Source organism: Protopterus annectens, chromosome 15.part0 (genome assembly GCF_019279795.1).
Source record: "Protopterus annectens isolate FY-2018-M chromosome 15.part0, PAN1.0, whole genome shotgun sequence".
In the NCBI taxonomy this organism is placed as follows: domain Eukaryota; kingdom Metazoa; phylum Chordata; order Ceratodontiformes; family Protopteridae; genus Protopterus; species Protopterus annectens.
Genome location: NC_056749.1, coordinates 838,303,429 through 838,330,796, shown reverse-complemented (window position 1 = coordinate 838,330,796; position 27,368 = coordinate 838,303,429).

Below are 27,368 nucleotides of genomic sequence, written 5' to 3'. Positions count from 1 at the left end.
TAATGAACTTCTGTAAAAGTGAATAGTTTGAATGTAATTTTTTGTTTCACCACAAGAGGGAAATAATGTTATGTAAAATGTACTTAGTTGTTGTGTCTTTCGGCTTTTTCCCGGTTAGGGGTCGCCACAGTGGAACTCCGGTCCGCTAATGATTTGGCAGTAGATTTTTATGTGCCGAGTTGCCAGATCTGATGCACAACCTTCAACGAAGGTACGCCCATTCACGCATGTCTTCAGACAGAAGATTATCTAGCTGAGAATCGAACGGAACAACGTCTTACTGTCAGGCAACAGCGCTACCGCAGCACCACCACCGCAGTTGTAAAATGTACTTAGTAAAAAGCACCCAATGACAATCATGCTTTAATTAATTTAAATACTTAATGAATAAAACTTAACCAGCTACACATATCTCCTTTCCTTTAAAAATACGAATTCAATGCATTAACCTACAGTCAATTTAACAAATATAATACATATAATACTTCTAACCAATTCATTGTATATCTTATAAAAATGCATGTTAAAACTTTTATTATTATATAAATAAATAAATAAACACATATTAAAATGTTTAAAACCATTTGTAAATATTAGACTGTAGGTTAATGCATTGAATTCGTATTTTTAAAGGAAAGGAGATATGTGTAGCTGGTTAATTAAGTTTCATTCATTAAGTATTTAAATTAATTAAAGCATGATTGTCATTGGGTGTTTTAAACAGAAAGGTTATAAATAGGAAGACATTTGCAGTTTGACCTACATCTGACGAAGTGTATAAACAAAACCGTATGTGTATAGCGTTTATGTGTGCAATAAATAGTGTTTTTATCGTTTATTCCTGGGGCTTTATTGTTTCACTATCTGTTTTGGGCTGCTTGTTTTCTTGGTTCTGGTTTGCCCAGCTGGTTTTTTGTCTGTTTACTAGTTATGAAAATAAAATTACTAAAGATTCCAAAGACAACCACAAGGCATTCTATAGCTATGTCAAGAATCTAAATGGCAATGCTCAGATCTGCTCTGAGCTACAACAGAATGGCATTAAATATACTGATCCCAATGATATTGCCAATATCCTGGCAGATCGATTCAGTGCCAACTTCACCCCTCTCTCACCCCCTAAAGGGCCCATCTCAATACCAAAAGATTGCCAAATTCCAGAAATAATGGCCACACAGGTAAAAAACGCACTCTCCAAAACAAAGAATACAGCATCCATGGGACCAGACAACATCCCGGGCTGTGTACTACATGAACTACAAAATTAACTGGCACCTCACCTAAGTGTCATGTTTAATCATAGCCTCACCTCAGGCTTCATGCCCACTGAGTGGTGCACAGCTACAGTTATCCCACTCCACAAGGGGGGATCCACCTTGGATACAGGGAACTACCGTCCCTTCAGTCTGATGAGCCTGATCTGCAAGGCCATGAAATGTATTATCATGGAACTTCTAAACAAAGACATTGGCAACCTTCAAACACTGGACCCCACCCAGTTTGGGTTCGTGAAGGACCGATCTTGTCTCCTGAACCTGACTGACTTTTTGAAATCAGTCTCCAGAGCTGTGGACGAGAGTAAGGTGGTCCACACAGCCTATCTGGACCTCGCCAAGGCCTTCAAAACCATACCCCACTCTGGAGTCATAGATAAACTTACTAAGCTGGGCATTAATCCCTATGTCACTCGATGGGTTGCCAACTGGCTTACTGACAGAACCCACACTGTACAAGTAGCCAACTCCAAATCCAGCTCCAGACAAGTGACAAGTGGAGTACCTCAGGATTCAATCCTGGGACCACTCTTGTTTGGCATCTACTTCTCTGAAGTACAGGCCAACACTAAAGGACTCTGGCTATCAAGGTTCGCAGATGACTGCAAACTGAGATAAGAGACTTAGGGACACAGGTAGACAGTGGTCTCACCTTCGATAACCACATCACCACAACAGTCAGGAAATCATTGTATGTGGCACACCTCATCACAAAGTTCTTTTCATCCAGAAAAAAGGAGGTCATTGCCCAACTGTACTCATCCCTCATTAGACCCATTATAGAATACAATGCCCCATTTGGTATGTACCTCTCAGGACATCTTCAACAACTAGAAAGGCCGCAGAAATACCTCACTAAAAGAATCAAAGGCCTAAAGCAGAAGTCCTGTGCTGACCATCTAAAAAAACTCCAGCTATACTCCATTGCATATCTTCTGCTCAGAGGCGATCTCTGCTTAACATACAAAGCCATGTCAAACACAAAGCTGTTGGACATGCTACACTTAAAGAAATTCCAGTCCCTCAGAGCCACATGCTCCAGGGATCTAAACCTTGTCATCACAATGAACAAAACATGCTGGAGGGATAGGTTCCTGACCCAGAGACTTCCCAGACTCTGGAATAGACTTCCCATACATGTCAAGCAGAGCGCCTCTTTAGCTCTCTTCAAAAGGAACCTTGATGATTGGATGGGAGATAGGAAATTCACCCCAGGGATCATGTCAGTCGCCCTGCTAGACAGGGGTCCAGGGAAGTAAATATTGTGGGAAGAAATATCCAGGGAATTGTTATGCCTAGGCTTGTATAGGCCCTAGGACAGATAGTCTAGTACCAACCTAAGAAGCTATGAACTTTGTTAATGTACTACAGCTGTATCTAAGGGAAAAATAGTCAAACTTATCTGTCTAGCTATGGTACACAATTGCACAACAGTGTGCAGTGATGCATGATGTTTAAACAAGCAGAAATCTGCTCAGACTTGGGGCTTAAATACCAGAAGCTAAAAACTTAAGAAAACAATAAATAAAAAACTCAAAACAACCAGTGAGGGTGCTTATTCCAAGCCCTAGACCAATCACTCTTCACCAGACAGGTTCCAATCAGCACACTTCACTCACAAGTGTGCAGAAGGGCCCCTTTCAATCAAAGATGGCTTGGAAAATGTGCTCAGAATACAACAGCCACTACAGACAGCCCTGGATGCAGCGAATCTGTATCTGGACTATGCTACACCTACTAGCAACACTAAGTTAGGGGAGAAACACTGAAAAAATGATTTAAACAGCAGTAAAACAGCAGTGAGACACTAATAAATGTTTTAAACAGCATTCTGTATCTTGTTACTTGCAACTATTCCCTTTGAATTTCAATAACAGACAATACTGGGTTATATTTTTAAGGTGGAATGACAATACAGTAGTCAAGTCAAGCTCAGTTTTTCAGTTTTTGTATATATATATATATATATATATATATATATATATATATATATATATATATGGGTCTATATGACATGGTCGACAGTTCAAATGATCAACAGTTTATTTGCTCGACAGTTTATTTGATCGACAAGCATTTTAGGTGGGGGGCTTCGCCCCCCACACCCCCCAATGTGGGGTCGCTGTACCCCCAACACCCGCCCTAACTATATATATCAACTCCAAGGTTGCACAACATTGGGGAAGGGGGCAAATCTGATTGTCGACCAAATGAGTGTCGATCATATGAACTGTTGACCATGTCATATAGACCCATATATATATATATATATATATATATATATATATATATATATATATATATATATATATGGAATTTGGATGGTATTCAGAAACAAATTGCATGGTGCAGTACACAGAATAGCACACTGAGTGGCAATACACATGGCGGTATCTCATTCTAAGACTCACATAGCATGACCATGCTACTGAAGAAATAGCACAGTAGGCATTGCATGCTAATGAAATTATAATGGCATGGAAACACGTGTCAACATGCTAAGGAGAGCCATTGTGTATACAAATGATAAAATCAAACATGGAGAAAAGCTCTTCATATTTCACAGACTATGTATCACAGAATCATAAAGTATAATATCACAGGTACAGAAGACTAACACCTTTCATTTTGCATCAGTCAGAACTAAGATAACACTGTAAATTATATAATAACAAAAATAGTACAATATACAGGAAGAAGAGAGGACGCATCTTTAACAGTACAGGGAAAATAACACTCATCATGATAATGTTTGATAACGTAAGGTGGATGTCAAGTGTTTATACTTAGAAGCAGCAGGAATCGTCGAGAGGAAGAGGGAGGAATGAGAAATGAGATTTGCAAGATAAAGTGAACTATATTGCCTGTAAAATAAGGGAGGGAGGGGTGTTTACATTAGAGGTGTGACAAGTAGAAGGAGTTGGGCTACCCTGGGGTATTACAGTTGCAAGTCCAGTTAGTTTGTAGGTGTAACTTTAAGGATGTCCTAAACAGAGCTAAGGATGTTGCGGCTGTTATATGTGGGGGCAGAGGGTTCCATTTTTGAGCTTCAGTTCCTTGATGCAATGCTGTAGCAACTGGAGGAGGATAGTTGGTTCCTATAGACAGAAGGGGAGACAAACGCTACTTTCTAGACATTTTGTGACATTGCACATATCAAGGCTGCCCTATCTGCTCCATATCAGAAAGGGTTTCCACTCCATCAAATGCCAGGTGGCATCCAGTACAGAGGGAAATTATATACAATGTGGCTGTACACCACCCAGGAAGTAACAATAATTCCCACATTTGGCACATATCCGGCCTCTACCAGTGTCCCATGCAAGGTGACTTTCTACAACGTTATCTAGTTAGTAGTGCTCACAATGCCACTCATAGATTTCTTGAAAGTCCATAGCAAACTGCTCATTATGTATCCACTGTTGTGTGTCGATTAATATGCCGTATACACCCTGTGGGGCACAATTACAGAGTACAGAGTGCAGCAAGACTATCAACGTCAGATGTGAATGTAGGTGATATGCACACAGCTAAGAGGTTGGGGAGTCAGAGATTATATCTTCTAACAATTGGATGGAGGTTCTATGAGTGGAAACACTGGTTGGACATACCATGTGACCCTGCAGTGTCAGGAACATAGGCATTCTGTCTAAGGGGTGATATACCATTTTGGGAACATCTGCAGAAACCCTGCTGTGACCCCCATGTGGCATTCTAGTATAATGTTGGCATTCTCAACCCTGAAGCATGAGCAGGTGTTGCTCACGATATGTTTACACGGGAAGGTGATCGCATTGAACTGTTGGACCTTGTCTGGCTTGCCTGTGGGTAGTGCCAGTGGTAGAAAAGTGCTGGATATGACCATGGGAGTAATTTTGTCCATGACAGAAGCAGCCATGGACAGTGTGGACAGTGAAATCAGCCTCTAGAAAAATGTGTACCATCTACATAATCCTGGCATGTGAATGTACAATGTCCAGGTATCTCCTAGCATCACCAGTGTGGTTGGTTGCCTATATCCTCATAACAGCTGCGACTGCTTCGGGTCCCTAAATATAATATGACTCTGCATGCATGGCAGGGTGTCCCACAGTCCCTGCAGTGGTTACAGTTCTTCCCATAGGCCAAAGAAAAGAGTAGACATCTCTGGTGTGGTGTGATCAATGGCTGCTTGTGCCTGAATAACAGACTTGCACGTCTGCTGATTGTCAAATGTCATACCCAGGACTTTCAATATCCTAGAGTCACTGTGGCAGTAGTCATGTTATTGGTCTCTTCCATATGTGAGTGCACCCTGGAGACAGTGCGGTACTGTGATACCACCTCTGGTTGTGACATCTGTGCACAACATGTGGGTGTGACATCTCTGTATCACGCATGGTTGTAATATCTGTGTACCAAATGTGGAGTTGTTAAGGACAAGGCAGCCTTCACTGAACATAGGGGAATCCAGAGGTTCATCTCTTCCCTCTATCATCATCTGTCTGTGGATGTTGCTTTCAGATCTAGTATGTCATTAGACTATGCCAAGTTCTTGGTCTCAATTCCATACCGTCCCATCAGCTTGACTAGCCGGATATGCAAAGCTATGGAGAGGATCATAATGGAACTCATAAATAAAGACATAGGGAACTTGCAGACTTTGGATCCAACCCAGTTTGGCTTTGTCAAAGGCAGATCATGCCTTTTAAACTTGGTTGACTTTTTCAAAACAGTCACCAAGGCCATTGATGAGGGAAAGGCAGTCCATACAGCCTACCTCGACCTGGCAAAGGCTTTCGACACAATACCCCACTCAGGTATCATTGAAAAACTCATCAGCTTAAATGTAAACCCATACATCACAAGATGGGTTGCAAACTGGCTAAGTGACAGAACCCACAGGGTCAGAGTTGCTGGCGCCATGTCAGACTCAAAGCCTGTCACAAGTGGTGTCCCACAGGGCTCAGTCCTGGGCCCACTCTTGTTTGGCATCTACTTTTCTGAAGTACAAGCAAACACAGGAGGGTTATGGCTGACAAAGTTTGCAGATGACTGCAAACTGGGCGCCATAGTCGAGAACACATCTGACACAGATATTCTTCAGAAGGGTCTCACAGAAACAGATAACTGGTGCCAGAGCCATGGCCTAAAGTTAAACACCAAGAAATGCATAGTCATACCCTTCGGGAAAAACAAGGTTACCCCTAGCTACCATATAGGTGGCAATTCACTGAGCACAGAAGAGGTTATCAGGGATCTGGGGACCCAGGTTGACAGTAACCTTTCGTTTGACACTCACGTTGCTAAAGTAGTTAGGAAGACCTTCTACATTGCCCACCTGATCATGAAGGGATTCACATCTAGATCAAGGGAGGTCATCGTCCCCCTGTACTCATCACTCATCAGACCAATGATTGAGTACAATGCCCCATTCAGAATGTATCTGACCCGACACCTGCAGCAGCTGGAAAGGCCCCAAAAGTTCCTCACCAAAAGGATAAAGGGTCTCAAATATGTCTTATGCTGCCCGACTGAAAGAACTCCAGCTCTATTCAGTCGCTTACCGCTTGCTCAGAGGTGACCTGTGCCTGACATACAAGGCCATGTCAAACCCAGATTTGATGAACATGCTTCACCTCAAAAAATCTAGATCCCTCAGAACTACAAGGGCAGGAGACTTAAACCTTGACACGGTTATTAATAGGACATGCTGGAGGGACAGATTCATCACCCAGAGACTCCCTATGCTGTGGAACAAAATCCCGGTACATGTGAGGCAGAGCACCTCGCTGGCCTTGTTCAAGAGAAATCTTGACCAATGGATGGGAGATCGCAGATATACCCCAGGGATTACCTCAGTGTCACTGCTTGACAGAGGCACAGCAAAATAATGGGCATAAGTTTCCTTCAAACTAAAGGGGTGGCGAAAGCCACAAAACTCTGGGCTAGGCTTATAAATGCCCTTGGGCAGATAGCCTAGTATGAACCTATGAACCTATAGTACCTGCTGACTTGATGACACCAGTTATGTTCTAACCTGTTGTGTTGGATCCTCTCCCATTTGAATGCCTACAGATAACATACTTGTAGCAATGCCTGATCACATTCGTCACTCCCACCACCATATAGCACACAAACTGCTATATGCCTGTTGTATACATAGTCTATGGGTATATACCTTTTGGAACAGGTTGTTGCTGTTACAACATTGTTGTCCTTGGACGTCAGGTTTGCATATATGTTTGTCTGAGTAAACATTCTCAGTTGCAAGTCATTAACCTACAGGAATGGCACATGCTACTACTAACCTGGTGCATCCCCTACAGACAGGTAAACAGGTGTTACTAGCCCAGATATCATCTCCAAGCCACAGACAGGTATTAGGGTTTTTTTCCTTTGTCCAGTGGGGGATACCAGAAATTTCACTACATCCATGAGATACCTCTGTATCAATGACCCACCAGCATCTCTTTGGCAATTTTCTGTGCTTTAGTCTTACAATGTGGAAACATACCAGTAATTCTGAAATCTAATCAAGACCACACCTATGGGACCATAATTATCTTGCAAATGCCTAGGAGGGATCCCATTTCAGCTGTGTCAAATACTAATAAGATATCAAGCAGCACTAAAGCTAAGTAGCTGCATTGACACTCTGTTTCAGAATATTGTTGCGGTCCCTGCTCACGGCTATCACAAGGCTATGACGTGTTTGAAAATCAGATGGAAAGGAATGGGAATATGGGAATCAAACTCTGCACGCATCACTTTGTTCAGAATTATTAATAAAACTAAGGCTTATGATTTAACAGTAATTATCCCCAATATCAGGATTGAAGATCCAAACTGATTTTTGTAAGAATTAGGTTAAGCAATATATCCATTAGTATTAATGGAAAAAGTCACAGTTCACCGAAGGAAGTAATAATCAGAAGAAGGAAGGCTCCTAAGGTTAGATGTCTGTTTAGCATTCCTTTACCTGAATAGAATCAGTGCAAAGCAAACATTCATTGAGGTTCCAACACTTATACCACCATATTAACAATAGCAGTGTGTGTAAGAGGTCCTTAACACATGTCTCCTGTGTCTATAGTACACTCCAATTACATGTCAAGCAGAGTACTTCCATAATGACTGGTAGCACCAGTCTGGATATTTGAGCAGTTGATCACAAACTTTCTTCTGGGGTATGTAAGGATAATATATGCAACTGAGGGCACTATTACTGTCCCACCAGTATTGCATGATTTATTTGAGATTCTTGATTCCCTCCTTGGCTATAACCTCTAAACTTAGTAAGAACATATGAGCCTACAAAGATACACATCACATGTAGGCTGATGCATGCTCAGAACTGCAGGGAGAAGTCTGATTAATCAAGAAGGGCAAGCTTGCTCCTTCTCCAGGAAGACATCAAATCCTGAGGATAGCTCATACCTCTCAACTGTTCAGATTTTCACAGACTTTTTGCAGATTTATGCCTCATATGCTTGGTCTGTTCCTCATAAAATCTAGGGTTTTCAGACAAATCACTGAGGATTGAAGTCATTAAAATAATGACTTACATTTGAGTTTCAGACTTCATATCCTTCAGAAAAATGAATGTTAACACAAATCCTCTTATTCTAGCAACCTTTAAAATTTATAAGAGCAATGGGTACTTACATATTACCAGATTTCTGCGGTTGTGACATGCACATAGCTGCAGAGAAACAAAAGCAGGTAAGACTTCGTAACAAGATTTCCCCGGTTGCAACATGCACATAGCTGCAGAGAAACAAAAGCAGGTAAGACTTCATAACCAGATTTCCCCGGTTGTGACATGCACATAGCTGCAGAGAAACAAAAGCAGGTAAGACTTCGTAACCAGATTTCCCCGGTTGCGACATGCACATAGCTGCAGAGAAACAAAAGCAGGTATGCACATAGCTGCAGAGAAACAAAAGCAGGTAAGACTTCGTAACCAGATTTCCCCGGTTGCGACATGCACATAGCTGCAGAGAAACAAAAGCAGGTAAGACTTCGTAACAAGATTTCCCCAGTTGTGACATGAGCATAGCTGCAGAGAAACAAAAGGAGGTAAGACTTCGTAACCAGATTTCCCCAGTTGTGACATGCACATAGCTGCAGAGAAACAAAAGCAGGTAAGACTTCAAGCTGCTTTTGGAAGTCATTAGAACTGCCAAAAACCTTCATATTACTTTCAGGAGCAGGAACAACTTTAGAAATCCTCTACTTCTTTTGCATGCATTACAGACGCATGCTTGACTTTCCAGGGCTGCTATTGTACTGTGGGATTGTTCAGAAAAGGTACACACACACACACACACACACACACACACACACACACACACACACACACAAAAAACTGGTTGGGGTAACCTGTTTATTTAGAGCCAATGTTTTAATCGATGTTGAAAGGACACCGAAAAAATGCTTGTGGTACACTTGCTATTTACAACCAATGTTGTAATCGATCTTATAATCAACTATTGCATTGCTAATAGTTTTAACTGATAACTGATACATGATGTTGACAGCTGATTTCAGGTCCATTTCTCAATGAGAAAGTTCGGAAGGGGCATGTTCCAAAAAAGAGAGATTGTATTATACCGGTCATTGATTACATTAGTACTGTAAATGATGTGGGTGTATTATATGGACATTGATTTTATTAGTACTGTAAATGATGTGGGTGTATTACACGGACATTGATTTCATTAGCACTGTAAATGATGTGGGTGTATTATACGGTCGCTGATTTCATTAGTACTGTAAATGATGTGGGTGTATTATATGGTCATTGATTTCATTAGTACTGTAAATGATGTGGGTGTATTATATGGTCATTGATTTCATTAGTACTGTAAATGATGTGGGTGTATTATATGGTCATTGATTTCATTAGTACTGTAAATGATGTGGGTGTATTATACGGTCATTGATTTCATTAGTACTGTAAATGATGTGGGTGTATTATACGGTCATTGATTTCATTAGTACTGTAAATGATGTGGGTGTATTATATGGTCATTGATTTCATTAGTACTGTAAATGATGTGGGTGTATTATACGGTCATTGATTTCATTAGTACTGTAAATGATGTGGGTGTATTATACGGTCATTGATTTCATTAGTACTGTAAATGATGTGGGTGTATTATACGGTCATTGATTTCATTAGTACTGTAAATGATGTGGGTGTATTATACGGTCATTGATTTCATTAGTACTGTAAATGATGTGGGTGTATTATATGGTCATTGATTTCATTAGTACTGTAAATGATGTGGGTGTATTATACGGTCACTGATTTCATTAGTACTGTAAATGATGTGGGTGTATTATACAGTCACTGATTTCATTAGTACTGTAAATGATGTGGGTGTATTATATGGTCATTGATTTCATTAGTACTGTAAATGATGTGGGTGTATTATATGGTCACTGATTTCATTAGTACTGTAAATGATGTGGGTGTATTATACGGTCATTGATTTCATTAGTACTGTAAATGATGTGGGTGTATTATACGGTCATTGATTTCATTAGTACTGTAAATGATGTGGGTGTATTATATGGTCATTGATTACATTAGTACTGTAAATGATGTGGGTGTATTATACGGTCATTGATTTCATTAGTACTGTAAATGATGTGGGTGTATTATACGGTCATTGATTTCATTAGTACTGTAAATGATGTGGGTGTATTATACGGTCATTGATTTCATTAGTACTGTAAATGATGTGGGTGTATTATACGATTATTAATTTCATTAGTACTGTAAATGATGTGGGTTTATTATACGCTCACTGATTTCATTAGTACTGTAAATGATTTGGGTGTATTATACGGTCATTGATTTCATTAGTAATGTAAATGATGTGGGTGTATTATATGGTCATTGATTTCATTAGTACTGTAAATGATGTGGGTGTATTATACGGTCATTGATTTCATTAGTACTGTAAATGATGTGGGTGTATTATACAGTCATTGATTTCATTAGTACTGTAAATGATGTGGGTGTATTATATGGTCATTGATTACATTAGTACTGTAAATGATGTGGGTGTATTATACGGTCATTGATTTCATTAGTACTGTAAATGATGTGGGTGTATTATACGGTCATTGATTTCATTAGTACTGTAAATGATGTGGGTGTATTATACGGTCATTGATTTCATTAGTACTGTAAATGATGTGGGTGTATTATATGGTCATTGATTACATTAGTACTGTAAATGATGTGGGTGTATTATACAGTGACTGATTTCATTAGTACTGTAAATGATGTGGGTGTATTATATAGTCATTGATTTCATTAGTACTGTAAATGATGTGGGTGTATTATATGGTCATTGATTTCATTAGTACTGTAAATGATGTGGGTGTATTATACGGTCATTGATTTCATTAGTACTGTAAATGATGTGGGTGTATTATACGGTCATTGATTTCATTAGTACTGTAAATGATGTGGGTGTATTATACGGTCACTGATTTCATTAGTACTGTAAATGATGTGGGTGTATTATACGGTCATTGATTTCATTAGTACTGTAAATGATGTGGGTGTATTATACGGTCATTGATTTCATTAGTACTGTAAATGATGTGGGTGTATTATACGGTCATTGATTTCATTAGTACTGTAAATGATGTGGGTGTATTATACAGTCATTGATTACATTAGTACTGTAAATGATGTGGGTGTATTATACGGTCATTGATTTCATTAGTACTGTAAATGATGTGGGTGTATTATATGGTCATTGATTTCATTAGTACTGTAAATGATGTGGGTGTATTATACGGTCATTGATTTCATTAGTACTGTAAATGATGTGGTTGTATTATACGGTCATTGATTTCATTAGTACTGTAAATGATGTGGGTTTATTATACTCTCATTGATTTCATTAGTACTGTAAATGATGTGGTTGTATTATATGTTCATTGATTTCATTAGTACTGCAAATGATGTGGGAGTATTATACAGTCATTGATTTCATTAGTACTGTAAATGATGTGGGTGTATTATACAGTCATTGATTTCATTAGTACTGTAAATGATGTGGGTGTATTATATGGTCATTGATTTCATTAGTACTGTAAATGATGTGGGTGTATTATACGTCATTGATTTCATTAGTACTGTAAATGATGTGGGTGTATTATATGGTCATTGATTTCATTAGTACTGTAAATGATGTGGGTGTATTATACGGTCATTGATTTCATTAGTACTGTAAATGATGTGGGTGTATTATATGGTCATTGATTTCATTAGTACTGTAAATGATGTGGGTGTATTATATGGTCATTGATTTCATTAGTACTGTAAATGATGTGGGTGTATTATACGGTCATTGATTTCATTAGTACTGTAAATGATGTGGGTGTATTATACGGTCATTGATTTCATTAGTACTGTAAATGATGTGGGTGTATTATATGGTCATTGATTTCATTAGTACTGTAAATGATGTGGGTGTATTATACGGTCATTGATTTCATTAGTACTGTAAATGATGTGGGTGTATTATACGGTCATTGATTTCATTAGTACTGTAAATGATGTGGGTGTATTATACGGTCATTGATTTCATTAGTACTGTAAATGATGTGGGTGTATTATACGGTCATTGATTTCATTAGTACTGTAAATGATGTGGGTGTATTATACGGTCATTGATTTCATTAGTACTGTAAATGATGTGGGTGTATTATACGGTCATTGATTTCATTAGTACTGTAAATGATGTGGGTGTATTATACGGTCATTGATTACATTAGTACTGTAAATGATGTGGGTGTATTATACGGTCATTGATTTCATTAGTACTGTAAATGATGTGGGTGTATTATACGGTCATTGATTTCATTAGTACTGTAAATGATGTGGGTGTATTATACGGTCATTGATTTCATTAGTACTGTAAATGATGTGGGTGTATTATACGGTCATTGATTTCATTAGTACTGTAAATGATGTGGGTGTATTATACGGTCATTGATTTCATTAGTACTGTAAATGATGTGGGTGTATTATACGGTCATTGATTTCATTAGTACTGTAAATGATGTGGGTGTATTATACAGTCATTGATTACATTAGTACTGTAAATGATGTGGGTGTATTATACGGTCATTGATTTCATTAGTACTGTAAATGATGTGGGTGTATTATACGGTCATTGATTTCATTAGTACTGTAAATGATGTGGGTGTATTATACGGTCATTGATTTCATTAGTACTGTAAATGATGTGGGTGTATTATACGGTCATTGATTTCATTAGTACTGTAAATGATGTGGGTGTATTATACGGTCATTGATTTCATTAGTACTGTAAATGATGGTGTATTATACGGTCATTGATTTCATTAGTACTGTAAATGATGTGGGTGTATTATATGGTCATTGATTTCATTAGTACTGTAAATGATGTGGGTGTATTATACGGTCATTGATTTCATTAGTACTGTAAATGATGTGGGTGTATTATACGGTCATTGATTACATTAGTACTGTAAATGATGTGGGTGTATTATACGGTCACTGATTTCATTAGTACTGTAAATGATGTGGCTGGCTGACTCTCTGGTTTTGTTTTACTATGTATAGGTGGGAAATGTATAACAGTAGTTTCACAACATTTGCTGCCACGAGAAAGAAACATGCAGCAGCCGGAATTTAAATAACCGAAATGGTGAGAGTAAAGTTGACCAAGACACACGAACAGTATGTTTTTTTTACATTTCTGTGATATCAGAACAGAAAAAACAGTGTTGGTGTAGAAGGACTGCCATTATACAACATCTCTGCAGTATTCATGAGCATATTTCATGATCATTACGCAACCGGATTTTGCCGTTAAAAATCTAGTTGCAATAATATGTAAGTACCAAGTAATGATTCAAATCTATCCCTTTTTGGGACATTTGCCCCCTCCTATTATTTTAGACTTTATACAGATTTCTTGTGCTAAGACAGTTGGATGTCCTACTGAGTGCAGAGTGTTAAACCTTGATGTGATCAGGCCAGGAGGTTTTAAAAGATAAGCTAAGTTTGCATCCTTCTTCAGAAAAAACTTCCAAGTTGTGAGGCAGGCTAGCTGTGCAGTCTTCTGGCTACCAATCAATTTGCCACTGTAGAGATCTCAAGTGGAAATCTAGAAAGACTCCATCCAGAAGAGCTGAGCCTGGTAAACTGTATAATGTTCTGTCACTTTACAGCACAGTTGTAACGGTAAGGTTTTTGTAACCCATGCACAAAGTACTAGGTTTGATCTTGATCTCTGGCTGATGCCTGCATGAAATTTGGGTCTCCCCTCCACCAAAAACAAAAAAACAGGCTGCATTTTTCCTCCTCAAAATCAAGAACTGAAGGCAGTTGTGAGAAGTAGCCCAGACTCTAAGTAGCACCTATCAGGGATACCTATCGGGGAAGAGTTATATAGGCCAACCACAGTAGGCATGATGAGCAGTATCTTCCAGATAACAGAACATGGATCACAGACTGTGATCCATGCCAGATGCTGTAACGACTGGCTCTAGGTTATCTGGTCATGTTGACTAAAGTGACAAAAAATGGGTATGAGTATTTGCGGCTTATAAGTGGGTTGTCTGTGCCTCCGATAAATACTAGCAGCCAAGCTACTGGCTGGCCAGTGTCCAGTTGCTCAGTTTGGGTTAGATGGAATAGCTGATTTTCTTGAATGAAAGTTGGATGCAAAACCAATCTTCCAAAGAACAACAAAGGATAGTTAAACTCATTATAACTTCACAATGAGAGGATGCAGTTTGCAAGTGGATGGCAAAGGGGACACTGGACTTCCTTTGAGTTCAGGTGACAAGTTGAAAGGGCAGCAAGCCCACTTGGCTTGAGTTCCAGAGTCTGTTACTCAGTGGAGGACAGACTAAAAATAGAGTTGGAATTGTGGTAAGTGAGGTTATTCAGAAGACAGTGAGGGATGTCCTCAGAATTCATGGCACTGCAGTCTGATTTCAGTGTGTAAGGACAGGGTAGCATTCATAATCTCAGCCTATGCCCTACAGCAGGAGAGCTTGTGATAGTCAGGAAAACAGTACATTCAAGCAGCAGTTGCAGAACCTACTAGATAAATTAGGACAAAATACATTGGTGTTGATTATGGAGAGCCTGAATGATTGTATCAGGATGGACAGAAGAGAATATGAGGACAGTTTGAGTCCACATGTGTGGGTCAACATGATTAGGATAAGCGATTCCAGACTTCTTTCTGAATCATGGAGGGATAGATTGACAAGATCACATACAAGAGTGGCCAACATGCAGTGAAGGTAGACTTACTCCTATTAATGAAAGGTCACTGAGGTAGACATCCCCAGAGAACCCATCAGCCCAAAGCATAAACCACTGGTAGCCACCATCAGCTGAAAACAGTTGTCAGGAAAGGCTGTAGTGTCAATCCAGACTAGACTGTGAACCTGGAAGTTGGCTGGATTGAAGGTACAACAGTTCAAGGAATTACTCAGGGCTATAGAACCTCAGGAAGGAGAGGAAATGTGTGGAGTGGAGGATGAATGGCACCTTCTCAAAACAGCACCTGTGGGGATCATAGAAAAGTTATGCCATCGAGCTAAGTACATAATGAAAGCTGGTGGTGAAATACAGCAGTTCAGGAAGTCACCAAAAGAAATAATGAGTGCAGGAAAAATGGGAGACAGAAAAGAAGGATCAGGCTAAGAAGGAATACTAGTCGGCTAACAAAGAGACAGACAACAGTCATAATAACAAATAACAAGGCATTTGTGTCACTTTACTAGCTTCTGGAAAGTGACTCTGCTGATGGCACAAAGAAACTCTTATGAGGTTGCAAGCCAAAGAGATAAAGACAAAAAAGACAGTCAGACACCCTTCACGAGGGATACCAGCAACAACCTGCTCACCAACCCACAGGGCATCAAAGAGCAATGGATGGGGTACTTCTAACAGCTTCTAAGTAAAGAAAACCTCACAGAAGATGTACTGCTCCAGACACAGCCTTATAATGAAAGGGAAATAAGAGCTTTTCCTGGAAGATGTAAGACCACACTGAAGAAAATGAAGTCAGGGAAAGCAGCAGGCTCAGATGATGTCACACTATGAAGTCAGGGAAAGCAGCAGGCTCAGATGATGTCACACTATGAAGTCAGGGAAAGCAGCAGGCTCAGATGATGTCACACTATGAAGTCAGGGAAAGCAGCAGGCTCAGATGATGTCACACTATGAAGTCAGGGAAAGCAGCAGGCTCAGATGAGGTCACAGCAGATACAATCAATATGCTGACTGAATTATGGGTGAATCTTATAACTGTATGGAGAGAAAGGCATAAACCATGATGATGGGAGAATAAGCATTCTAGTGCCAGTCTGCAAGATCAAAGGGCACATAAACAACTGCGAACAGTATAAAGGTATTGAACTCCTATCACACTGCATGAAAGTACTGGAGAGAGTAATTGATAAATGAATACGCAGAGTAATAGAAAGTAAGATGGGAAATGAGCAGTCTAGATTCAGATCAGGATGCAGCACAACATTTCCAATGTCTGCAATGAGAAAGACAGTTGCAAAGAAGCTAGAGATAAGGAAAGGCTTCACTGTGGCATTATATACTTAGAAAAAGCATAAGGTAAGATCCCAAGAAAGCACATTTGGGCAGAACTGTGATGGTTCCAAGTCCTGGAAAAAATAGCAAAATTTGTACAGGCTATGTAAAAAGACCCAATGACACAAGTACAAGCAGTGTATGACGTCACTAAGGGGATCCTAGGAGAATGAGTTGTGCATTATGATTCAGCTCTGACAACACAGTTGCTCATACTGGTGATCAACAACATTAGCAAATAGGTTAGAGGGCACATTTTAACAAAGCTGTTGTATGCAGACAATGTGGCATTATAAGGAGACTATGAACAAGAATTTCAGCAAGTTATTGGAATGTAAAACTGAAGGGACATGGGGTCAAACTGAGTACAGACAACATTGTTGTCAGAGCAGCAAATACAGGAAATGAAAATAAGTGGAAAATTGAGACAGAAAGTAAAATAGTGCAAAGGTGAATGGCTTCATGTATCTAGGAGGGGTAGTTAATGAGAATGTAATGGGCTACAGAAAACTGGTACAGACCGTCACAGGTATGGTCAAAGTGTGTGACTGAAGAATGCCAAACAAAATGAAAAGTAAGGTGTACAAAGCAGTGGTGTGACCAATACTGCTGTATGGTACAGAAACATGGGCAGTGAATGCAGAGGTGATGAAGATGAGACAGGTGGTAGGACACACACTGTGGGGGAATGCGGAAATAAGGACATCAGAACAAAAGCTGAAGTAGCTCCAATTGCAGAGAAGGTCAAAGAGAACAGATTATGGTGGTCTGGGCATGTGCAGGAAAGCAGAAGACACTCTGGTGAAGAAGATTTGGGAGAGACAGGAAGGAGGTAAGAGAAAACAAGCACATCACACAAAGAGATGGATTGTTTGAGAAACCACCTGTGACAGTCAAGCATGCCCACTGAGACAGGCAGGAGAATGATAATAAATAAAGAAATATGGAGATAGTTGATGCAAACCCCCAACCCTATGTAAAAATAGGGAAAAGGTTCATTGATGATGATGATGATGACTTTAGTCTGTCCTCAAGCCGAGTGGTTAACTGCCACTTGCAATCAAACCTTCACTTGGTCTGCTGCATGGATCTCTGTGAAGCACCATGGCTCAGGTGCTTGTTAAGTCATTATGACTATTCAGCTGATCAGCATGCACTGTCCTTTTAGAAGATATAGTACAAGACAACTGCAACAGGAAACAGGCATTAATCTGAGCAAGAGGCGGGCATTAATCTGACCAGGTGGCAGGCTCTACCACCATCTCACTAATGAAAACACCAGGGTGGAAGACTTAGTCCACAATATGTCCATTCTGATGGCAATCACAGGTAACAGCCTAAACAAATACAAATCACTTTGTACTGCAAAATAAATCTTTTACTAGGATCACATACTTCTTATCAAACTAGGTCCTTTAATCACACAACATTAATACGCTTCTGATATATGTTTTATATGCCTCCCCTGCTTGTTAACCATCAACTTCTGTGATTGATTGCCCCCATTTTTCCCTCTGAGAAGGGGAAAGTCAAATGGCTTATTTATTTTCATTTCAATGTGATAACTGGTCAAGGGTGGCTATTATCAAAGCTGTCATTAGGGGCATTTTTGTTGACTTTATGTCCCAATCCCTCTGTGGCTGATGGGTACAGTTTGCAATACCAGCACCTGTACATTATCGGCATTGCATATGCTTGATTCCAGCTAAAACATATACGGCAACAAGGGATCACTTTCCATCAAAATCCATTTACTGCTGCTATTTTGTTTCTGTACTGGAAGACACCCTGTCTCTACTAGTTTTATTTCTTGACATTTGATTACTGGGAAAGTCCATCTGGATAGAAGCCCATTTTCAGTAGACATCCAAGGAGAAAAGCTCCATATTATTACAAAACATTTTAAGAACAATAATTTTACAATCTTCAAAAATAAAACAGAAGCATCTGTAGTTTAAATAATTATAACAAATTAGATATAATATAAAAACATTAGTTAAGAATCGATACAAGGTATATGGCAATCATTTAATATTTAGAAAAATTTTAGGCAGTTTGTAGAGAAAGTAAAGGTAAGTTAGTCCAATACAAATAGGAATTGCAATATGATGTGAGTGAAAACGGGTCTACTTCCAATTATCGAACACTTACTTTATCGAATCCCATTTCATCAAATCCACTTCTTCGAATCTCATTATGGCAAACTCCAGGAACTAAGGAAATGAATTCCCAGGAAAGGAACCACTTGGCCACCATGATGAACTTTGCCCTTCCTCCACTGTAGTGCGATCTTGGAGTTGGTATATTTAGTTGGGGGGGTGTGAGGTGCAGAGCCCCACATTGGTGGGTGTGGGGGGCAAAGCTCACCACTTGGAGGGTTTTTTGTTTTTCTATTTGTTGTTTTATGCTAGTTGTCGAGTGTCTCCCTTCCTGGGGTTTCCTTTTCGTAGTTCCGGGAGTTCAATATAATGAGATTTGAATAAATGGATTCAATGAAATGGGATATGATAAAGTAAGTGTTCGATAATTTGAAGCAAATCTGGGAAACAAGGCTTATGATATATTTAGAAAGAAAGTCAGGGAAGAGAATTAGAAGTAATGAAGGGAGAGAAAGGAGTTATAAGGAATGAAAAAGTACTTGTTCACATTTAGGGATATAGTTTTCCTGGTTTTGAGCAAGAACAGAGACAGATTTTAGATAGGAAGTCTTTCAGAGTGGTTTTGAAAGATGAGAGGGAGGGTATAGACTTGATGGTTACAGGTAAGGAGTTCCAGGCCTTAGCCACCTTGTACAGATACAGACAATGCCCATCAAATTTTTTAGGTTTGTAGACAGGCAGGAGTTTTTGGTCACTGGATCACAATGACCGAACTGGAAAACAGTTGTGTAGGATGTTTTTCCTGCTGGACCGGCAGATGGGTGCTGGATAATTTTATAGGTGGTAAGAAGTTATGTGTATGTTAGTTGATGTGACAGTTCTAACCAATTTAGGGTGTTCAGTGCTATACAGTGGTGAGTTCTGAAAGGGTATGTGCTGTAAATTTAGCAACTTAGTTATAGCATTGCTCAGATTTTAATTTTTGTGAAGCCTGGAGGTTAGTAAAGAGGGACACATCATAAATACCAATGAGAAGAAGATAAACAGCGGCAAATGTAGTTTTAGTTGCATTGTTGAGAAATTTTTGGTTCTGTAAAGCAGTCCTAGTTTATGACAAGTTTTTCTTACACAATTTTGTATATGCCGGTTGAATGTAAGATTATTCTCCACTGTCGCCCCTAATAATTTGCTCTGAGAAGAGACTTCAATGGTTGTCTCATCAAAAGAGAGGACTTTAAATTTTGTTTTTTCATGAGAGCAGGATTTGTAGAATAAATTAGGAGTTTGGTCTTTTTTGGGTTGAGCATGAATTGTGAGTTACAAAGTCATGTTTCAGTGTCTGTTAAAAATTCCTGAGTAATTATTTTGAAGGTGTGCCATGTTGTTAGATGAGTGGAGTACCTAGCTTACTCCTCTTCTCAGGATATTATGATGGGTTTGGCTGCTCAGTCCCATCTTGTCCACTCAGTACTGCTATTGAGGCAGTAGCCAAACTGTGGACACCTGCATCCAAGTCAGGGTATAAGCCCTTTGCCTTGGAGCCAGACACTGGGCACTACCAATTTTAGCCTAGACAACACAAGTGGAAGAATAAATCTGTGAAGGAAAGTCCATACAGGTAGATGGTAGACAAACAGGTATCCACAGTTTCTCCTGTACACATGACAAGCCCAAACATGTTAGCAGCTTTAGCAGAAATCATTGTCATCTGCATATGGTTGAGTATTTTATGAATGCTAAGTCACAAGATAGTATCAAACCAGAGATAATTCCAGAGTTGTTACTGGTAGGACAAGACATTTGAATAAATCACCTTCTAGGAACTGGAGGAAACCTACCTGCACTTTATTGTTCTAGTTGCTATGAAGGATCCACAGGAACATCCCTGTAAGAAAATAGAAAACTGAGTCATGGAATATTTCTCCTTATACCATTACCTTCAGGGTGATGGAATCCGGAGTGCCCCACTAATGTACAAGAATCCCTCCCAGAGCAAATTAAAATGACAAACTGCATTATTTATTTATTTGCCATTTGTTTACCGGGAAAGTCCGACTAGGCCAAAAAGAGCCCCTTTTTCAGCAGAGGCCTGGGGAGAAAAGCTCTACATTGCATTTTTAAAAACAATTAAACAAAATATATAATGAATAAAATGTAAGAATTGCAGTTGCAATGAAACTTGTGAGAAGAAGTCAATACAGTACAATCTTTTAGGTACAAAAAGTATAATAGTGCAGTCTTAACATTATAGTATGTCCGTTATAGAGATACAAAAGAAAGAAGAAGAGGGCCACAGGAGAAAACAAGTGATTGATTCATGACTTTTAAGTTAATAATAAATTGGATAAGTGTCAAGTACTTTAAAAAGACAAAATATTGTAGTAAAGTACAGTCAGAAGATATGACAGAGCTGTTAGAGACAGAGAGAGAGAAATATAAGAGGTAGGGTATGCGAGAGGATACATAGCTCAGGCCGGGAAGTTGTTACAGCTATGTAATGGATAGGGAAGACATAGTGGTAAAAATTATATATGGAGCAAACATACACATGCACAGAGGAGGTAAGGATAAAGGCTAGAACCAGAAGGAAAGAAAGAGAGAAGGACAGGAAGTATGAATGAAAAAAGCAGAGAGAACCTCATAGGAAAGACAAGGAGTACATGCATAGTTAGTTTTACTCGGAGTGGTGTACCTATATATTTTTTAACAGAACCTTATATATACAATGAAAGTATGTTTTCTATATGTAGAAAGAACAATGGGAAGCATGCCTATAAGTGTCTGTATTGTAAGAGGCAACAGGTGGTATGTAGAGGCCCACATTTCACAAATGTGTAATTTGAATCTGCAAATAGTGCTGCTGTGCAAATGAGGGGTCTATATTGAATTCTAGAAAGCCGACAATGTCGAATCTGACATTGTCGGCACGAGAATAGCAAAACTGCAGAACGTCGCAGAAGTAAACAGAAATCTCCCTAAGGGGAGATTTCCATTTACTTCAATGTAGTGCGGCCTCAGAGTTGGTATATTTAAGTAGCGGGGGGTGTGGGGGGTGCAGGGGGGCTTGCCCTCCTGCGTACACTATTTAGTTTTTTTTTTTGTTTTAATTTTTTTTTTGGAACACTCGATGTTTTAACAGTTCGATCACTAAGGGTCGACCTTTAGTGATTCGAACTGTTAAACAGTCAATGTTCTAATATAGACCCGTAAATGAGAAAAGTGCAGACAAGCAGCTCTGGTTTTAGAAGTTCTCAGGCTTTGGCCGAATGGCCAGTATAGCCCCACAGGTCTGAATCTGCATAAACTGGTATTAAAAGAATTTAGCTACATGTGGAAATGTCAGCTGTTGTGAACATGCCCCATATGTACATAAACTCACAAATGATGTCCAGTTTCAGAAGCTGGTAGCATGTGCAGAACTGCATAGATCTGCTGAGATCTTTCATGAGTATGTGTGATGGTTATATATAGCTTGGCTCTGCTGGCTACCAGCATATGGAAACCATTTAAAAACTTGAATTCACTATGAAGGCATCCTTATGCTGGCAGTCTGTTCTGGACTCTATAAGTTTGTCATTAAAGGGGGAGAAAGCAGACAAGGGTAACACACAAGGAGCACGTTAAGAAGGTTATACTCGATTAAGTGGGAATAGACCCTCATTTTTCAAAATGTTTCTTTGTAAGGGAAGTTAGGGAAGGAAGAAGGGAAGAGTGCATAAGAGAGGGAGTTGAGTCATGGAATATTTTATGATTTAAAAATAAAAAGACAAACATGAGAGGAAGGAAAACTATATTAGGCTGAAAATTAGAGGGGGGAGACAAGATACACAAATGGTGGATAGACACAAATGAGGTGGTGATTGTATCATTCCAGTCAGGAAAGTCTCAAATATCTCTCCTCCTTGTTGGGTCATGGGCAGTGTGACCCCTGTGGTGAGTAGTCAGAGCAGAGAGAGTCAGTTAGTCTTTCATCCACTGGAGGATATGTTGATATGGACACTACTACCTCCTTACTGCACGGTCACATGCAGCTTCTACCAGGCCCTGAAGCTTAGTGTGTTGGCTGTCTGTGCTGTCATGTTTTTGAGATGCCCACAGGAATGGAGCTACTGCTCCCACCCTGTGAGGCACTCCCTGGGTAGGCAATGAGTGAGGGTGATCTTTCCTGCACATGCGTTGACTGTGGTTGAGGTACCCATGCATTACTGAATCTGCAGAAAACAGAACCAAAAAAATAATTAAAAAAAAAAAAAAGGGAAAAGAAAATAGGAGAAGAGATACTCAGACAACAAGCCCCATAAGTGTTAAATAGCAAATGCCTTTATTTGAATTTTTGAATGTGTAAAATATCAGAGCAGTGTTTTTTTTTTTTTTATTCAGGAATGTTAAAACCCACAGTAAGTACACCTATGATTTAAATTAATCACTTTAACAGTATTTACTGACCAGTACTGTTTCCAAGTTCAGGTTTAGTTATTCTAGCACTTCAGAAGTGCTCATCTTTTAATACAGAACTGTCTTTACAATGATGGATAACAATATGAATTTTTGAAAGGAAATTACATTACACCTGCTGATGGTTGAATAATTATTCAAGTTATTTTTTATTTTACTTGCATTTTTTTATTTCTCTCTTAATCAGCCTGTTCTACCACTACTGATACCATGTTTGTTTTACTTAACCTCATCTGCAGCTGTCACATGGAGAGAAAATAACAGAAAAAAGAAGGGATTGCTGAATCTGAATCTCAGCTGTTTTGTGTGTGTGTGTGTGTGTGTGTGTGTGTGTGTGTGTGTGTGTGTGTGTGTGTGTGTGTGTGTGTGTGTGTGTGTGTGTGTGTGTGTGTGTGTCTGAGTGTGCCTGCATGTATGTGTGTGTGTTTGTCTGCGTGTGCCTGCGTGTATGTGTGTTTGTGTATATGTATGTGTGTGTGCATGTGTATGTACGTGTCTGTTTGTGTGTGTGTGTGTGTGTGTGTGTGTGTGTGTGTGTGTGTGTGTGTGTGTGTGTGTGTGTGTGTGTATCTGTGTGTTTGTGTCTGTGTACGTGTGTGTATACATGTGTCTGTGTATGTGTGTGTATATATGTCAATGTGTCCATGTGTGTGTGTGTGTGTGTGTGTGTGTGTGTGTGTGTGTGTGTGTGTGTGTGTGTGTGTGTGTGTGTGTGTGTGCATGTGTGTCTGTGTGTTTGCATTATGCTTTACAGGGCTGTTATATTTAATATCTCTGCAAGCTTTCTCCATATAGCTTTGTTCAGGCAAATCAGCTGTACACTTTTTTCTGTCTAACACCCCGCCTTTTACCCTGCATTTTATCCTATCATCTGTAATTTCTGTATTAATAAGTAAAACATCTAACACAGCAAATGTAAAGAATATTTCTATGTCATGACCCACAGGGAAATATATAAATACTGGCTATTAAGTAATTAAAGTATCCATAGGGAAATATATAAATACTGGCTATTAAGTAATTAAAGTATCCATCCTGCAAAAAAGAAAAAATAAAGTTAGGTATGCCTGTCATAAAACGAGGAACAGCCTTGCAACTGAAAAGAAATTGTTACAGGTAGCACTGATCTTTCGTAGCTGGCATATTCAAATGAGCAAATACCTTTGTTGGGAGGAGGGTGACTGAAGTATTGATCTCTTTATTGGTGAAAAGTTTGCTGCTATGACAATACTGGTAAATAGTCAGTTTTAGGAAGTCAATACCAGCAAAAAACGCCACGGACAACCAGGTTAAAAACAAAGTTCTTTAATCCAAAAAATGTCAGCAGAACATGGTAAGAGCGTTCGGGGAAACCCTTCATCAGACAAATTGCTACAATACAATCATGGTATTTAAAGAAAGTTGCATCCAATCAGATAAATGGTCTACGCCTCTTTAAAATCCAGTCATTCAGGCTACACTTAAAGAAAGTCATAGCGGGGCTTTGTTTTATGTGAACTAGTATCCTATTCCAGAGGTGTGGCAACCTCCGAGAGACATATCTGTCTCCCCAGTAGGTCCTATTTATGTCGCAGGCCAGGTTAAGGTCCCTGGAGTGGGTGACCCTTGTCTCATTTGACTTGTGGATGTGCAGTATTTCCATTAGGTTTGGATCTGAGATTGCTCTGTAGGCCAGGCACAAGTCTCCTCTAAGTAGTCTTTACGCTACTGAGTACAGTGACAGTGACTTCAGTCTGTTAATGTATGACATGTGCTGGAGACCCTGAATTTTCTTGGTTAGAAATCTCTGAGGTCTCTTAAGTTGCTGCTTGGTAAGGTACATACCAAAGGCAGAATTGTACTCAATTACTGTCCTGATGAGGATCGAGTACAGGGATGTTATGACCTTTTTTTGCTCTTGATGCAATGCCTTTATGTGCAACTTAGAATGCCTTCCTTGCCACAGTAGACACATGGTGGTCAAAACTTAGGCTAAAGTCAACTTGTGTTCCCAAGTCTCTCACTACTGAGTTGTCACTTAGGTAATTACTATCTATACATGAAGGGGATGATAATGCATGTTTTTGCATTGAGTTTGAGTCCATGGTTTTGGCACCATTCATTGATTTGTGTAAGTCCATCTTGAACTATATTGACATAATTTGAAGATTCAATGATTGCCCTAATTTGCAGTCATCAGCAAGCTTAGTTAGCCACAGCCCCTCTGTTTTGGTCTGAACTCCTGAAAAGTATATTTCAAACAATAGGGGCCCAGCACTGACTCCTGTAGAACCCCACTGGGTATAGGTCTGCTGGCTGACGTAATGTCCACAACTTTGACTGCATGTGATCTGTCGGTGAGCCAGTTAGCAGCCCACCTTATGACATAAGGGATGATATTCAACTGGGAGAGTTTATCAATGATGCCTGACTGTGGGATTGTATCAAAGGCATTGGTTAAGTCAGGGTAGGATGTATGCACATACAGTCTTCATCAATGGCCCTAGTGATGTTTTTGAAGAAGTCTACCAGGTTTAACAGGCATGACCTGCCTTTGAGAAAAAAATAAATAAATAAACTGTGTCGGATCAAGGGTTTGGAGATCACCTATATCCTTAAATATAAGGTCCATGATGATCCGTTCCATGGCCTTACAGATAATACTAGGTAAGCTTATGAGCCTGTAATTCCCATGGTCTGCTGCTGTACCCCCTTTATTAAGGTGGATGATGGTTGCTGTTTTCCATTCAGCAGAGACAGATCCAGTACTCAGGCTGAGGTTAAACAGAGTACCTAATGGAGCTGCTAAATCATGTTTTAGACCATTTGAAACACATCCTGGGATGTAGTTGGTGAGAGCATTAATAACTTGTTCTTTGTTGATGCAAGATGGGGCAGATGTAGAGGGAATGCTTTGTGTAATGTTTGGAGGGGACAGGGGGATGAAACTTTTGCCAAACCTGTCAGCTAATAAGTTATCTATTTTGGCAGGATCAGTGTGTGTGATGCCATCCACAGCGAATTCAACTCACCTCTGGGTCCTACCTTTTAGATTATGGCTGTAACTGGAGAATGCCTTGTGGTTATCCTTAGCTATGGGTGCTAATTTTTTTCAAGGTTGCCCTTAGAGGATTTTACAAGTTGTCTTATTTGTTTGTTCAAGCAAAGGAGGGTGTCCTTCCAGTGCTGGGACTTCGCTTTTTTATTCTTAGGCAGCAACTTCTTCCTCTTGTATAACTTATTAATGCTAGATGTCCACCAGGGAGGCTTGTTTTGTTTCTTGAAGATCTTGTTTTTATCCTAAAAGGTACAATTGTATCAATACATTTGTGTAAGTGTTTGTACAGGACATTTGTGTATACCTTAGTATAGTTGTCAGTGTCATCTGTGAGAACAGGAGCTTGGAAATTATTTATGCCATCCCTTAGGAGGGTATAATTAGCTTTGGTGAAATTTTTTAGCCTGATGTCACCTAAGAGGGGTTCAGGTGTTATTGCTATTTCAAATGTGACTGATTTGTAATCAGATTTAACCAGTGAGGGTCCTATACTTATGATGGTGCAATGGTCACCCATATTGGTGAGGACCAGGATGAGAATATTTGAGCCACTTGTGAGGTGGCATGCTATTTGCTCCAGGTCATTAGTGTTAAAGTCCAGGAATCTTTGTGCAAGCATTTTGGTACTCATAGGTTCATACTAGGCTATCTGCCCTAGGGCATTTATAAGCTTAGCCAGAGTGTGTTTGGCTTTCGCCACCCATTTTAAATTAATTTTGCTATGCCCTTTTTCGAGGTTAGTATACTGTGCCTCTGTCTAACAGTGACACAGAAGTGATACCCGGGGTAAACCTATGATCCCCCATCCACTCATCAAGATTCCTCTTGAAGAGAGTCAATGAGGGACTCTGCCTAACCTGGACTGGGATTTATTCCAG